We start from the raw sequence: 18,088 nt of genomic DNA, 5'->3' as shown, positions 1-18,088 counted from the left end.
AGGAAATCAACGGCTGAGATGAAGAAGGAAATAGGAGAAAATATGGAAAAAGAAATGAATACATCCATATATATATATATATATATATATAGAATTGTGATCAATACCGAACCACTCTTAAACCTTAAACGCCGAACAACATCATTACATGATAACATGGAGTTCATTATAATGAACTAATAACAAACATATAATGAACTTCAGATTTCTAAATTATGCATGATGATGTCATTGTTTTTAAATCTTAGAATTCTCTATAATGAACTACAAATAAAGTTGTAATGAACTCAGCATTATTATATAATGATGTGTTTGGCGTTTAGTGTTTAAAACTAGTTTGGTATATAATACAACCCTATATATATATATATATATATATATATATATATAGGGTTGTATTATATACCAAACTATATATATATATATATATTTTAAAATTTGAATTAAAAAAAGAATTATTGCATCATCGTGACGACGCCCACTCGCGGGCCAGCAAGTGGGCGTCACGTATGCATCGGGAGCTCGCCAGGTCGCCTCGGGGCGTGGCGCGATGTCGCGTCCCACGTCGCGGGCTACGGGATGGCATGAAGATGGGCTAGGGACGGAACGCGTCACTGCAATGCGTCCCGCGGCGGTTTCGTCCAAGAAGGACGTGATGTGTAATTTTCGAGTTCAAATATCGAGTGCAAGATCACACAAGTTTAATAAAAATAACTCTAAAATTACAACCTATCTGCAAGAGTACAGATGTAGTTGTAGTAAAAGAGTGTCGAACCACAAGGAGGCGTAGGTTATTTAATTTGAGATTAAAAAACTAAAATTTGATAAAGAGAAGATAAAACACAAAAAGATAAACAAAAATACAAAACTTAGAAAATAGAGTATAAGAAGAAATCATTGCTCCAATATGTCTCGGGCTTATGAATTGGGATACTTCGATGGACTACTATGATCAAGACTATGTTTAAGAGGATTAAGTTTGTTTTACGCTCTCTATCCGCTGAACACTTCAAGAGAATTGTAAACCTAGGATAAGCTGAACACGTCTCCCAAGTTCTACTTACTAACCTGTCACCACCACTCTCTCTCCCCTTTTCTTCCAATTTTTCTTGAATCAATAACATGCTCTCCCCTACGTCCCTATCTTCTGCCCTTTTTTCCTCTCTCCACTTATGGAAACTGCCGCATAAAACTGCAATATTGCAGTTAAATTGATCCACCCGGCCGGGTACATTATTAGGCATAAAATTCACCCGGCCGGGTGGCCAATTTTGAGAGCTTTCTGGCCTCTCGCTGCCTTCCAGAAATCACCCGGCCGGGTACATTATTGGGCATGAAATTCACCCGGCCGGGTGGCCACTTTTGAGAGCTTTCTGCACAGCTTTTCACCCTCCGAGCTTCCTTCTTTGTTTCACCATTTACTCCTCTTCCTACACCATAAAACACACTTTTGCAAGCATCAAACTATATAAATCATGTAAAGTTATGGGAATAACAATGTAAATTTGATTCACATCAGGACGCCACCAAGTTAGCCATCCAGGAGGCCGCCCTCGCCGCTCCCAAGCTTCCTGTTAAACCGACTCGCTCTGCCGACGATGCCACCGCCTCCGCCATGGTAGTCGAGACTGCTGATGTTAATCAAAGTTCAAAATTCCTCAAGCCTATCGGGAAAAAGCTCAAGAAGAAGATTAAGATTGCCAAGAAGAAGTTTCATGGTAAGGGCAAAATCAGAAGGAAGAACGTCTATTTTGCTACCGGATTTCTCCCTTCTTTGTCGCTCTCTTTTGTTTCCATCTATGAATGTTTTGAAACTACTTTTCATTGAATTCATAGTACTTTTATGCAATGAGGCAACGTGATAGTCAATTTGTTGGTGAAAAATATACTCTGATTCACAAAAACTCACTAATTCTTGCTGTTATTCGTTTTTTGTTTTACTTTATTTAAATCCGAGCAGCTAACTCAATCAGATTGAGGTACAAACTCGATACTTTCCCATTACAACTTAAATCTAAATCCTGTAAGTTTATTATGCACTTATTTTGATCCAAGTCATAATAATTTGTTCAGAGACGTTCCTCCAATGCCCAATGTGCTGGAGCTGGGTTAAAATACGCAGCCACAACCCTGGAGTTGAGAAGGTCCACCATTGGCTTCAACTGCACACACATGGGCGTTTTATACTGACTGAAAGCAGCACTGCTCTTCTCCAGAGCATAGTCCATTAGCCCTTCAAAGCACCCCCTTTCCACAATCCGAATCTCCAACGACCCTATAGATTTATCCGCCAACCGACACCGCCGGTACTCTGCATCCATCGCTTTCTCCATGGCAAGGCAGCACTGCTCGACCACCTCCCCACTAGGCCAACCATCTAAATCCTTCAAGAGTAGCTCCCAGTGTTAAATTCCCTAAAAATTTTGTCCCACATCGACTTGGTGAAGATCTCATCTAATCTATATAAGTGTGGATTACCCTCCCCCTTATGAGGCCTTTTAAGAGGTGAGTGACTCATTTTTAATATGGTATCAGAGCGAAAATCTTCCGCTGTGTGCTTCATCTCCGCCGCATCCGACTTCGTCGGATTTCATTTTTTTCACCGGTGCTTCTCACCGCAATTTCTCACCGATTGATTCGGTTTTGTTTTTCTCTACCACCTATTGAATTCGGTTGTTTTTTTCTCTATCGCCGATTGAATTCGGCTTTCTCATATTTTTCTCAAGTGAATCTTTGTGTTCACGATTTGTTTCTCAAGTGAATCTCTGTATTCAGATCTATTTCAGTTTTTCTCAAGTGAATCTCTGTGTTCACGATTTGTTTCGGAAGTGAATCTCCGTGTTCACGATCTGTTTCATTTTTTTTCTCCTCTCAAGTGAATCTTCGTGTTCACGATGTATTTCTTCTCTTTTTGAATCGGTTCGATCTTTCTCTCTTCGGCGTTGATTTCAGCCGATCAATTTTTTTCCCTCCAATTGTATCGGATATTTCCGAGGTTCTGTGGAGATTACAGCTTGAGCAAGCAAGATCAGCAGCTTGAGCAAGCAAGATCAACTTGAGCAAGCAAGAGCATGCAACCCCGAGAAGCTTCGAGATGATGATTGAAGTGAAGAGGTGATGGTTCGAGTGAAGGACAGAGCTCAGCTTATCCTAGCCGTTAGCTTGTGTTGTTCAAGTACTGTAGAGTGAAGTTCAAGTCCATGCATGAAGATCAAGTTCAAGTTTAGTTTGTCATTGAATCTGTTTCAGAATATCATTTTACCATTTACGAAATATTTTTTTATCATGTTTGGTTTGTTGTTTTGTTGTCAAGATGGTAGCAATTGTCTTGCTTCCATCTTGAGGGGGGCTATTAGAGTTAGTTAGTTAGTTAGTTAGTTAGAGGAGTTAGTTAGTTAGTTAGATGTAAGCCTATATAAGGCATAGCTTGGTGTAGTTTGAGAACAACTTTCACAATGTAGCCCATTAATGAAAAATACTCTCCTTTGTTCTCTTTCTTCTTCGTCACTTTTCCTCTGCATTTTTCCTTCATTCTCCGTCAATGGAGATTTATCATTTCTTCATCCATCTCTTCACATTTCACCTCTGATTTTCACCATGATCGGTTTGATAAAACTTGACATGGTATCAGAGTGGGCCCAAGTCGATGATAGATTTATCTCGTTATCTCTTCTCTTGCCTACCCACGTGATGGAAGACTGATGTCCTTTCCGGCCCACACGTGAGGGGGCGTGTTAAATTCCCTAAATATTCTGTCCCACATTGACTTGGTGAAGATCCCATCCAATCTATATAAGTGTGGATAACCCTCCCCCTTATGAGGCATTTTAAAGGGTGAGTGACTCATTTCTAATACCCAGAATATCACGTAGTGACCCGGGATCGTTGTGGTATCCATGCAGCTCGTGTAGTCAGCCACAACCGTTTTGGATTCGTTGAGCACTTTGTATGCGCTCTCCACCGCCCCCTGAAGCGTAGTCTCACCGGTCTTATCCGTGTCGATGCTCAGCAGTACATTTCGCCGCGCGAGGAATCGGAACTGCGGTGCGGAGTTGTGGAACCCGGTGACACGGAACTTTTCGCCAACTCTGTACCGGTATAGACCGTTGTAGTTGGTGACAATGAGCTCATATTCCTTGCCTATCTCGACGTTCACCAAGTCAACCAGTTCGGAACCAGACTAGTCCGGGTCGAGAGGCAAGAACTCGAGATAGGCCATGTTTGGCATGAGTGTATAGGATACCTGGAAGGTTTACAGAAGGGATCGAGATTAAGTCCGCTGGAGCACTCCGAGGAGGAGTACAAAGTGCAGGTGATCGGCACGCCGCTGTAGTAATCAACGGCTGGGATGTATTGTGACATGGAACCAGTAGCTACGGTGTCGACAAATTTGGTGTTGGGCCAAATCCTAGTGATTATTCATTCCCAGTTATGCATTCCCGTTCCGGATCCCTTGATCGTCCACTCTCGGGTCGCAGCACCTGGGCCATGCATTCCCGGATCCCTTGATCGTCCACTCTCGGGTCGAGCGACCCGTTCCGGATATCATGGGTAAGTTGTTGCCAGTTGAGCTGGAGAAACCTGATGGCCTAGTAGGGAAAAATTCTTTTTTTGGTAATGCGTGTTAATCGAATTCCATTTTAATGAAGAGCTTTAATTGCATTCCGACTCAGGGAGTGACGCACAACCGTTATGCGTCGTTAATATAGTGACACATAACCATCATGCGTCGTTATTTAGTGATGCATAAGTATTATGCGTCGTTATTTAGTGACGCATAAGCATTATGCGTCTTTCCATAGCGACGCATAAGCATTATGCGTATTTCCCTAGCGACGCATAATACTTATGCGTCTTCCGTTGGGTTTTAAAACAGGCAGAAGGCTTCGCAGCACAGAGCAGAAGCCGCGACCCAAGTGACGAATCCCAGCAATTTTCGGCGAATTTCCACCATTTTGATGAAATTGATGGATTTTTGGACGATTTTTGTTGTTTTGTTGCCTATAATTAGGGATTATGTTGAAATTAGGGGTTATGATGAAATTGATGGAATTTTTGGTCGATTTTCCATAATTTGTGTATTTTATATGCATATAATTTAGCAAAATCAGGGTTTATGATGAAATTGATGGATTTGTTGGTCGATTTTCCGTAATTTATGTATTTCATATGCATATAATTAAATGGGTAGAAGTAATTGATTCAGTTTTTGTAATTGCGCCCCTTTTGTTGCCTAATTTGAATCTTGATTATGTCTACAAATTGAAATATAGCTTGCCGTTGTCAATTGAAGTTGCAATTTAGTTAGATTGTTGAGTTTTTATGAAAAAAATTGAATCTTGGGTGAATGTTTTGAAGTAGATGGCATCTGCAAGTTCCGAACAACAGTTATGTTATGGACCTGAGGATCCATCATTACTATTTCATCAAAACGAACACATTTCAGCCTCATTGTTGGCAAATGACACAACAAATGTGTTGAGAGTTCGTAGGACGGAAAGTAAGGTTTGGGCAGTGCCAATACATGAAAATGTGGTGTACTGGCTTGATGTATGGGGTTTCAGAGGCGTGGTTGAATGTGGAAGGCCGATGAGGATGGACAACGAGCTTATAACTGCCTTAATCGAGCGCTGGAGGCCTGAGACACACTGTTTCCACCTACCAGTTGGACAAGTTACCGTAACCTTACAGGATGTGCAAAGCCTGTGGGGTTTGAGAGCAGACGGTCGTGTTTTCACTGGCCGTGACTACCCTATTGGATATGAAGATTGGCCCAGCAAGTGTCGAGATGTGTTGGGATGGATACCTGACGCAGAAACAGAAACGAAGCAGGGTGTTTTGTTGATGATATCTCTGATCCACCAAGCGACGATACCGTTGGGTGATGGGTTGCATGAGTATGCATACATCCAAAGAGCACGTATACATGCTCTGATCTTGTTAGGGGGGCTTATTATACCGGACACCACAGGGTGTAAGGTCCCCTTTATGTGGTTAAATGCCTTTGACAATCCGGAAGAAGTGACTAATATCAGTTGGGGTAGTGTTGCTTTAGCATTTCTGTATCATTATTTGTGCGAGGCTTCTGTAGGCAGACAAAAAAGAGATGTGGGTGGACCTATGGTTCTTTTGCAGCTGTGGGCGTGGGAAAGAATGCCTACATTGAGGCCAGCCTTCTTGATATCGCCTATGCACACGCTGTATACCCCGTGTGGAGCCAAGTAATGTTTTTTTACATTAACTCACTTAATTATGTATTATTTTGGTAACTTTTGACATTAATATTATGTTTATGTGGCACGGAGTTACTGAAATTGGAAATGCTCCCCGACATACAGTAGCTCATTATCGTGATCAAGTATCACTAATTCGTCCCGGCCAGGTGAAATTTATTTTTGTTGTCTTAGTTAATGAATTTACTATAGTATGAAATTAATTATGATTTTTATATTATGTTTTTGTAGTTTCTGTGGACACCGTATGCAGATTGTATCCTGCCTGATTACTGCATTGATTCGACTGCATCCTTCTTGTGCGACACTTATTTGGTGTGCTGGTCATTTGTCGAGGCACATGAGGCTGGACGCGTTTGCCGACAATTTAACCGCTACCAGCGTATTCCTCAGTACTGTGATAGGATGCTACATAATGTCGGACATTTGAGTGAAAGTCACCGCCGTGGGAGGAAGGGCGCTGATTGGGCTAAGGTACATAAGTTCTTCATTGATGAATGGAACTTGAGACACGACAGGTTCCAATCAACTTTTGACCATGCCACGGCGACCATGGATGGTCGCATTAATCCAGGTTATATGGCGTGGTACAATAGCATCACAGTGTCGTACCTAGTTCAACCTGTGACACAGTCAACTGTTGGGATGAACGAGTCAGCCTCTTCTATGAAGAAAATGGTATGTTATGTTTTTTGTATATAAAAATGTATTTAGTTTGAAGTTTGTATAGATTGATTGTAATGATTTTGTATTTGTGTTATCTAGGTTGAGACCCTTCAGGGGATATGGCATTTGACCTTTGAACATGACACAGACCCTTGGTTACGGCAGATTCGGGAAATGGCTGCTGAGGCCCTTCGTACGACGGACCATACTGATGTGATGGAGTATCCAACTTCGCAACGGCGAAATGTGGTCATGCCGCCACGCCCACCAACTTCTCTTCGTCATGGACTGCCGGGTGTCCGGACGGGTGGGCACGGGATTACACGACAGCATAGGTTGCCGCAGCAGCAGCAGCCGCAACCTGGGTATGCGGTACCAGAGCCCTTGAATCCGGAGTACGATCCCCTAGGATGGTCTCAGTTGAGTGGTGCAAGCCACGAGCCCTCGCAATGGGGAGCACGAGCATCATGTGATTCATTCTTTGACACCGGGTCTGATTGGGATGCAGCTCTACCAGGACGTGATCCATACTTTCAGAATTATCAATTTGTGGATCATGTGGGGGAAGAAGAGGGTCAGGAAGAGGAGGGCGGGGAAGAAGATGATGAAGTAATATTTCGACCACCGACCGAGGGATCCTCACGACCAACTGTGAAGAGTTCATCAAGTAAGATTGGGAAGGCTATGCACAATGTATTCAGGGGATTTTCAACAAGGAAGAACAAAGGGAAAGCTCCAACAAAGTTCACGCCTTCGGGGAAATAGGTTTTGGTCATATGTTGGTATTTGTTTATATTGAAACAGGTTGTGGTCGTATGTTGATTTTTGAACATTTTTTATGGGTTGAAACAGGTTTCGGGCATATGTTGGTATTGTCGGGCATATGTTGGTATTTGTTTATAAAAATCATAGTAATTGTCATAATAAAAATCATAATAACTATCATAATAAAAATCATAATAACTGTCGACAACATCTCACAAATGTTGATACATAAACATAGTAGCTGTCAAATATGCCCCAAACACAAATATCAACAACATTCATCCTCGACGCCATGCCCTCTCTTGTCAGCAGTTCCTGCAATTCAACATAAATGTCAATACAAAACATAACAGATCTCCAATACACAAATCAATAGCAAATATATACCACAAATTTACTGAACAGCACCGGTTGAGCAATTTCTTCGGTCATGCCCCTCAATCCCGCAATTTCTGCAACGGCGGGGAGCCCTCGGTTCATCTTCCTCGCGGACATCCATTTGATTAAGTATCTTCCTTCTTCTAACTCGGCCACGCGTTCTAGGAATCAATTGCTGAGGGGTGATGCACAATTTCCATGAAGGTTCAACCCAATAATCTTCGTGTCTTGGTGTATCAAATGAAATTTGACCATAGTACTGTGATCTCCATGTACTTAGGTAGTAGCACTCATCTATGAGGTCAATCATAACATGACCTTTGTCTCTAGCAACCGCACAAGCTTGCGAACAAGGAATTCTCCACATCTGCCACTTACCACAACTGCAACTCGAATCCAAATACTTGACTATTTGAACATTGTTGCCCTTTGACACTCCTTTTTCAATTCTTCCTCGAGTTCGGACATGGTACTTCCCTGTATCTCGATCAATGACAGTAATGTAATGTTTTCGCCCCTTTGAGTTATTCTTAGCAAGTCTGTCCCTCGCCCATGGGGTTAACTCACCTTCGGTGTGTTCTATTGTTGTCTTCTTCTGCACCCACCATTGTACCGTCCTCCAAAATGTCAAATCAACCAACGCTCTAATAGGCAACTCTCTCACACCCCTCAACACGTTGTTGTAGCACTCCGACATGTTTGTTGTGGCCACTCCCCACCTAAGTCCACCATCGTAGCACAATGACCAACATTCTTTTGTAATCCTATTGAGCATTCGAACCGCACCACTGTTGACATCATATAGTGCCCAACGTCTTCTGCCAAATTTACGTTCTTGAGTACTGACCCCCAACTTCCATATAATGGCCTTCACATTGGGGCCCTCGTGCTTCTTCAACACGTTTGCCCTTGTCATGATTTCAGACTCCATTGCATTCAAGATTCCTTTATGCCTATCTGATATAATTCACACCTCCCTCTCGTATTTCACCACATGAGTTCTGACATGATCCAAAAACCACGACCAACTGTCGTTGGTTTCTTCATCCACCACAGCATATGCAATAGGCAAGCATGTCTTGTTAGCATTAAAACCACAAGCAACAAGCAACTTACCTTTAAATTTTCCTCGGAGGTGAGTCCCGTCCACTGTTAACACCGGTGCGGCCTTCTGGAACGCATGTATTGCAGGCCCAAATGCCCAGAAAACATAGTTGAACACCATTGTACGCCTCTGACTCAACAGCTCGTTGTGCTTCCACTCAACAATTGTGCCCAGATTCTGTGACTGGAGTTCAAACATGTAGCTTGACAACTGCCTAAATGATTCATCCCATCCACCGTATACAAACTCTATAGCCTTTCTCTTTGTATACCATGTCTTCTTATAACTGATTAACACACCAAATCTGTCTTGAACATCAGCTATTATTGAGAAGACCTTGAAATCGGCACATTGTCGCACATGATGTCGAATCAACAGAGCAATCATTGCCGATGAAAAGTTAGCATGATCTCTGTTAGCACGATGGCCTACACAAGTATGCCGATCCTTCCACTTCCTAACTTCCCACATATCGTCATGCGACCTTTGTGTAACTGAAACCTCCCACTTACATTCCCTCACCTTTTCAGCGTCGGTGGTGCTGATGATGCATGCCCCTGTTACTGTCGTTCCTGCTGGAAATTTGCATACGGCATGCCACCTTCTTAATTTGCTCTCGACAACCTTAAACTGTTTTTCATTCCACAAACTCCACATAGTTATAGCAGTCTTCACATGTAGCTTGGAATCAAATTTTGTTCCCAACACAATCCGATGCGGCTCGTTCTCATCCCAATACAAAAGGTTGTGTTCATTATCAACAACATCATCAGATACTCCAGACGGACGACTTGGTAATTCACGAAAGAATCTAAGCCCCCTAGGATTGTATTCCGGAAGTGGTTGTTCACCTTGCATAACAGGTTTACATGCTACTATCTCATCATCAGAACTACCATCAACATCATCAGCACCATCACCATCACTGAGATCGGGGTCTGGCGCTGTCTCAGATAGTGGCCTTGGCTCATCAAGATCATCTGCAACATCTACCTCATCATTCAATCCAACACCAACATCAGCAACATCTACAACATCTCTCTGCTCATTCATACTACGATCAAAGCTCATATACTCCACCCTCGCAGATGATCCAATACCACAGTCAAAGCTCATTTGTTCAACCCTCGCAGATGATCCAATACCATAATCAACAACTGGTGGGATTTCTGAACTCCTCAAAGGTGAATACTCAACAAATAATTCAATACACCCACTTTAATTTTTAGCATTGTTGAACATAAACATCACACTTTCATCATTGCAAATCACGGAACATGTATAACTCATACCGGAAGCAAAGACTATACATTGTCTCCATAATAATTCAATTGTGTGTTAGTTAATATCTATTCTCATCGCATCACAGATCATTGCTACCAATTCAGAATAGGAAACACATGAATTTAATATGATGAAGCTCCTCACACGAGGTGGTTCATAACCAATACCCATATGTGGTAGTTGAACTACTCTACCACCCCAATACAAACTCACAAATACTTGCATGATTTCTGCATCAAAAACATTTAAAACAGCAACAATTATGGACATTTTTCCTACAAGCCCTAATTTAATAAATTGGGTAAAACTAACAAATGAAAGTAAAATAAACATGAATAATGATGAATGTAGCTAAATTGATGAACAAATTACCGGATCTTATGGAGAAATCGCCGGAAATCGCCGGAAACCCGAGAGAGGAAATGAAAGTGTATCTGTGCGCTGCTTCCGCCTTCTGCTTGTTATAAACTGACTGAAAGACGCATAAGAGTTATGCGTCATTAGGGTAAGACGCATAAGCATTATGCATTTTTAAACGACGCATAACCCGTGTGCGTCATTAACGAAAGACGCATAACCCTTGTGCGTCATTAACGAAAGACGCATAAGAGTTGTGCGTTTCATTAATAACGACGCATAACTCTTATGCATCACTCCTCCATTTAGAATAAATCTAATCTCCTTCATTAAAATGGAATTCCATTAGTGAGCTAGAACAAAAATAGAAAGAACTCCCCGTAGTAGGCCTGATGCGAAGAGGGCCCCCACCCGGAGAATCTGTTCCCGCTCATAAAGCCCGCAGAGCGTCTGAGTGTACATACTCTGGAATATATCCTCGCAGCAGACAGCTTCGTACAGGCTTGTTGTTGTCATTGCATCAGGCCAATTTTTTATGTCGTTTTTGAAATACCTGGTGATTGCGAAGCGGGCCACCAGCCCGCCCTGCGTTCTCCTGTCAGGCTTTATGAACATGAAACGGAGGGATTTGCCTTCGTCCAGGTCCTTCACGTGCCTGTTCCGTTATAAAAAATCTTAGAAAAAAGTCAATAAATATAGTACTAATTACTACTACTACTATAATGTTTGTGTGATTAATTACTGTTTGAGTATAGCATGAGCAAGAGAGGCTCGCAACACTCGGATATCCTGTTCTTGTTTATTGACTGGAATGAGTTTTCCCTGAGCACCTGAAGTTCCGCTACTGTTGAAGCAAAATAAAATATGAGAAGAAATTAATTAAATTATACTGGGGAAAATTAGAGCAAAATTGAGTAGCACGGGCCTGATGATGAAATCAGAGATAGGTTGAGCGCAGAGGATTGGGGAGCAATCTCCGTCGGCTATTCGACGGATGTAAGGCTGGATATCTTCGAAGGTTACCACCGGAACGTTGGAATTGAATGCGGCGGGGCCGTCGACTTTAAAACGTGTGAGATATTCGGTGTCTCCATTTTGGGATAGGATATGTGCTAATGTAGTTTGCTGCACCTCGTCGGCATTTACAGTCACTTCTTCGATGAACATGAACTGAAGCGCTTTAGCAACGTCCATAGTTTAGTTGGTCACAGTTCTTGAGGGGAGAGGGAGAGAGCAAAGAGATGTAGTGACTGGTGAGGGAGTTGCCCGGGAATTTATACAGCAAAGAGGTTCAAATTTCTAATAGGACAAAAATGATAAAGCATTAAGATGTGAAGCGATCGCATTTTTCTACCATCTTTTTCTTCAATTTGTTATCCTCACATGCCTTGGCTTGGATTTTACTTTATTACCATATTTCCATTTTTATCAATTTGTTTTCTTTTCCGCAGTTTCGTCACATGTCTTGCGTTGTTACTCTTCTACAGTACTTTATATATATATTTTTAAAAAATTCTACTTTATTATCTTTTTCCCCCATTTTCTTTATTAATTTTTTTATACATACTTTTTATATTATCCCAATACTCAATACACAAACAAAATTTCTTTATTTCATAATTCTTCTTTTGTATTTTTATTTTTACAAACTTGGTTTCATCGGAATTTATGAATTGCAAACTCGCGAAATTTTTAACATATACTCACTTCTTGTAGTGAATTCAATTTTTTTCTACATTTATCTATTAGTATTATATTAATAAAAGTTTAAAATTATCCCAACTCATCCAAAATCCATCGTGCCCCTTCACGATTTATAGACCCACACCACTTTTTATATGATCTCTGACTCAAGAATAACATCCACAAACCACAATCCATCATTCTCTCCATTAACTATTTAGGAGTCTTATGACTTTATAATTTCTATTTTAATTAATTTATTATGAAATCCAATTAAATTATATTTTTCAATTTAAATTGAATACAAGTATAAAAATTATTCAAATTAAATTCAAGTGATAAGAAAAATATAAACATGCTGTCAAAAAAGAACCCAAAAAAGGAAAAATGAATATGATAAATTGAAAAAACAAGAGTATAAACATTGAAAATATAAAGTATGGAATTAGGTTTTGAATTTAGAATTTTTCATTTAAAAAAATAAATTTTTATATATAAAAACAAAGCCCACTCTCAAGGGTGCGAGCGGGCTTCATGGACCAACCACCATCGGCCACGTGGGAGCACGTGGCAAGATAGCCCACTGACCCTCCCTCCTTCGCCCGATGCCGACTGAGAGGGGACACTTGCAACATGTCCCTCCACCATCTCATCCCATTGGGATGGCACTGTTACAAAACTAATGGTTGACCTGCAATTTGAGGCTTAATTGGCATCCCTAGATTCTGCAAGCTCACGCTAATGATGTGCGAGTCATTTAACTCTCCTTAATCACTGGGTTATGCAATCTTAATTATGATAGTTAAGTCTAATTGAAGTAATTAAATTTTAACTAACACTTACTAAGTTCAAATTCTCTATTTTCAGAAAATAAGAAGTAAAATAAAATGCTACTCTGTACTAGCTAGCTATTTTGATGTTCTCATTCAAGAAGAACAAGAAGAAAATACAGTAACATTTTTTTTATTAGGTAATTATGTTCTTATTGTCGTATTATTAAAAGATACTACTACTAAGTTTTTGTAATGTTTGCAACGATAATTATAACCAAAAGCATACCGACTAGAAATCAGTTTCCTGAGTAATTATATCACCGAATATATATCTGGATCTGGTCTTTCTTTTATTTCTGCCAATTGGCGATCTCGGCTGTGTTCTAGAATACAGATGACCATAAAAGGATTAAACAATGTTCAAAAAGTACAAGTAAACAAACACAAAGGCTTAAAACTGAAGCAGCACACATGAAATAAATTCTCAATCATTTGGAACAAGTCATCAGAAACGGCGCTCGGGGCTGAAATGGGTGGAAACAACCCTCGAGTCAAGAAGCTCAACGGTAACGCATCTCGGCACTTTATACTGATTAATGGAAGCCCCCTTGGATAAAGCATAGTCCATCAACTCCTCAAACGTGCCGCTCCTCACCAACCGAATCTCCATCGCCCCTGCCTGTACACCGTGTTGAAATGGGTGTACATGCTTTGGGAGGATGGCTTCATTAGGGCTGGTGTAGACGGTAAACGGGTCGTAGGGTCGGTTCTTGAAGATGTCGCTTTTGTAGTAGCTTGTGAGTACGGGTCTGGCTAGTAGCCCGCCCGGTGTCTTTGTCTAGGATTTTATGAAGTAGAAGTAGAGCCCTTTGCCTTTGTCCACGTATCTGCTCCATACAAATCATTTTCAGCAAACCAATAAATTTTTTAAAAAAATAAAATTAAGACTTACTGGTCCATAACAGGCATCAGAAGACTGTATAGAATGCGCCGGCGATCCCATTCTTCACTGATTGTTGGCATCAGCTTTATTTCACCAGCTGAAGTTCCAGAACTGTTGCATGCAAACAAAATAAAAATGATTAATTTTCAAATAGAATAACAAAATAGGTTGGAAAATGATTTAATGTTGAGATTATAGTAGTACCTGGTAAGGAATTCAGAGATGGGACGAGCTGATAAAATCGGAGAGCGGTCGCCATTAGCAATTGTCTGAATCAAGGGCTGGATATCTTCGTAGGTAACCATCGGGATTTTGGATTTGAAGGTCTCCCGATCGGTGGCGCCGGCGAGATGGAAACCCTTGAGACATTCAGTTTCCGAGCCTTAAATGCAGTCATGCACGACGCAATGGCGGAATGCTTAGCCTTAATGCAAAGCGAGGAGGCGGAGGCGGCGGCAGAGCAGATCCCCAGGCCTATTCGACGTCGGACGTTTGTCCGACGCGACCACGCCACAGCTCACGAACTTCTACGTACAGACTATTTTGCCGAGCAACCTCGGTGGGGCCCGACTGTTTTCCGCCGCCGTTTTAGAATGTCTCGTTACCTTTTTCTCAGCATTGTCCAAACGTTACAGACACTTGATGAATACTTCCAGTATCGAGAAGATGGCATCGGCAGACCCGGACTTATGCCGTTGCAAAAGTGCACAGTTGCACTCCGTCAGTTGGCCTACGGCACCAGCGCTGACATGTTCGACGAGTACCTCCACGTCGGGGATACAACAGGCCGCGAGTGCCTGAAGAGATTTTGTAGGGGAGTTGTGGAGGCCTACAGCGACACATATTTGCCAAAGCCGACAGTTGTAGATTGTCAGGGCCTAATGAGAATGCACGAGACGGCGCACGGCTTTCCTGGGATGCTAGGGAGCATTGACTGTATGCACTGGGCGTGGAAGAATTGTCCGATGGCGTGGAGAGGCCAATTCACTAGTGGATACAAGGGCAGCCACCCGACGACGATCCTCGAAGCCATCGCTGACCATCGGCTCTGGATCTGGCATGCTTACTTCGGTGTAGTCGGGTCGAACAACGACATCAACGTCCCCAACTCATCCACCCTCTTCACCTAGCAATGCAACGGCAACGGCCCGACCATTGAGTTCGCCGCCAACAAGCGCCAATACCACATGGGGTACTACTTGGCCGATGGCATATACCCAAGGTGGCTTGTTTTTTTGAAGACGATCAGTTGCCCAATTGGTGAGAAGAGAGTTTTATTTGAGCAAAAGCAGGAGATGGCGCGGAAGGATGTGGAGCGGGCATTTGGTGTGCTCCAAGCACGGTGGGCAATAGTGAAAGGGTCAGGCCGTCTCTAGTTCAAGGAAGTCCTCGTCGATGTCATGTATGCGTGCATAATCTTGCACAACATGATAGTCGAACATGAAGGTGGGAGCATCACCGATTGGACCGATGAAGAAAGTGCATCTAGCTCCTCCAGCACGGCGACCGAGCCCCCCGCTCGAGGATTACCGACGGGCTTCAATGAGGTTCTATCTAGACAGGCCTCAATGCGCAACCAACACGACCATGCGCAGCTAATGAACGACATAGTTGAAGAAGTGTGGGCCCGTAACCGCCGTCGCTGAGTTTGCGTATTTTTTTTGTAATCCGTATTGTAATGTATTATTTTTATAAATGAAATGAAGGTTTTTTCCAATTTTTGTAGTTATTTAAGTATTCAAATAGAAGAAAATGCTTAGGGCGCTCCACTGCAGGTGGAAGGGCAGGAGGATAAAATGCCGACGTGGCGGTGCATAGGGCGGGCTTTAGGGCGCCCCACTGTGGATGCTCTAAAAGTGTCCACTATAAGGCGGACACTCCAATAGCCCCGGCCCCGTTTTTTGTCCATAGCCCCAAAAATTTGTTTCCGCCACTATAGTGGACACTTCCAATAGCCCCAAATTTTATTACTAATTTTTATTTTAATGTTTTAGTTATTTTAAATCAATTATAATTAAAATTATCGGAATGTAAATAATTAGAAAACGAGATAATTGGGATCGAATATTCGTAAACAATTGGAGCCGAATAAAAAAGATGTATAAATTTCTATCTCCAAAAACGTGCAATACCCCTCTTTCTCTCTCCAAAAGCGTGACTACCTACTCCTTCTTCCTTCCTTCCTTCCTTCCTTCTCCAATCTCCCTCTCTCTTACTAAAAATTGTTGAAAATTTTTAAAAAAAATTCGAAGGGGGCGGCCGGCGCGTCCTCGCACAAAACACGCCGAAGGGCTGTCCGCCCCGGAAAATTCGTCCGCCTCGGGGAGGACGTCCTCCACACTATAACTCGGTGGGGCGGCGGCGGGAAGGGGGCGGCCGGCGCGCCGCCCCCATAGTGAACACCCTAAATGAGGCGTATTTTTTTAGTTCGTTCAACTATAAGTGAGACATTTCCTTTAATGACAAAAAACATCATTCTCTCTCTTACTTATCTCTCTCCTATTTTTTCATCTCTATTTTTCACTCTTAAAAACTGATAACCCAAAAAAATGTCTCATAAGTATATAATACTAGGACGAATGGAGTTCAATTTATAAGTAATTAATAAGTAGCTGTCCATCCAATTTCAAAAGGAAGTTGCACTTCTCTTCTTACTTTTTATTGATTTGTTACATCAAATTAATAACAGAATTGATTGGTCCAACAATACATTTAATTTGAATGGTTGATTTCGTGCTCTGTTAAGGAGAAACAAACGTGACATCAAATTCAAAATTAGTTTGTCTCACATTTTTCATTTTATTATTGTTTTTTTCTTTGTATATTAATACCAACCAAACCCAACCCCTCTATTGGATTAGCCCAAATTGGATTCTGAAGTTGGACTTACCTTTTTTTAACCCCACAAAAATATTTGACATAGTCAGTTCGATTTATTTGGTTGGTTACACAACAACTGGTGATTGCTATGGCGTTACGATGGACATTTATTTCTACACAAAACAGATGTGACATCATTTCCTATTTTAGTTAAAACTGAAAAGTTAAAACAAACTAATGATTATATAAGCAAGGAGGACCGGGTAATTTGTTTTGACTTGTAGGGTTTACATTTTATATTCAATTTAATTGGCGTCTTCAATCTCGATGATCAATCTTGGACTTTTTGGCCTATGGCTATTGAATTAATTTCATTTAACATGAAATTATCCACTACCTCTACTCGTAAAAAATAATTTTAGTTTCATTTAACATGAAAATTTGCGCATCTACAATTCTAAAGTCTTCTAATAGGGTCCAAAAAATACAACATATGCCTATTTCAAAAACAGAATTGATCGAGATAGAAACGGCTGGAGAACGCAGATGTGGTAGTGAACAAAAAACAAAAAGAGTTTGGTCGATAGCTACTTAAGATGAAGAATTTGGGCATATTAAGAAACATATTTGAATGATTTCAACAATTTGTTGCAAAATACTACTCCTTCCATCTAAAAAAAACCTAACCTCATTTGTGGACAATATAAGTTTTAATAAAAAAATTGATAAAATAAGAGAGAAGAGAAAAAATGGGTAAAGTAAGAACAAAGAATAAAAAAGTAGTAGAGAAAGAAAAAATGATTTTAGAAATAGGACTTTTTTTTGTGGGCATCTAAAAATGCCAAAAAGACTATTTTTCATGGACGGAGAAAGTAACATTCTTAGTCAAATACCCTACGCACTATAGGAGAACACGCACTATATATATTCTATCAAAGGGAAACATGCCAATGCTAGCGGCGTGTTTACATAGAAACGACAATGCTATTGACGTGTTTACGCCCCATTTTTCAGATTTTAAATGAAACACACCAATAGCATTGGCGTTTTCTCTTTAAACATGGTCATTAACTTAACATTG

At 41.2% G+C, this 18,088-nt stretch overlaps 1 pseudogene; it reads right to left on the bottom strand.

Annotated features, from left to right (window-relative positions):
• Positions 1-2,069: 2,069 nt before the first annotated feature.
• LOC121773696 lies at positions 2,070-17,108 on the bottom strand (annotated as a pseudogene).
• Positions 17,109-18,088: the final 980 nt, after the last annotated feature.

This window comes from Salvia splendens, chromosome 2 (assembly GCF_004379255.2).
Source record: "Salvia splendens isolate huo1 chromosome 2, SspV2, whole genome shotgun sequence".
In the NCBI taxonomy this organism is placed as follows: Eukaryota; Viridiplantae; Streptophyta; class Magnoliopsida; order Lamiales; family Lamiaceae; genus Salvia; species Salvia splendens.
Note: the sequence above shows the minus strand (reverse complement) of the source record. Positions and strands in the feature narration are given on the sequence as shown.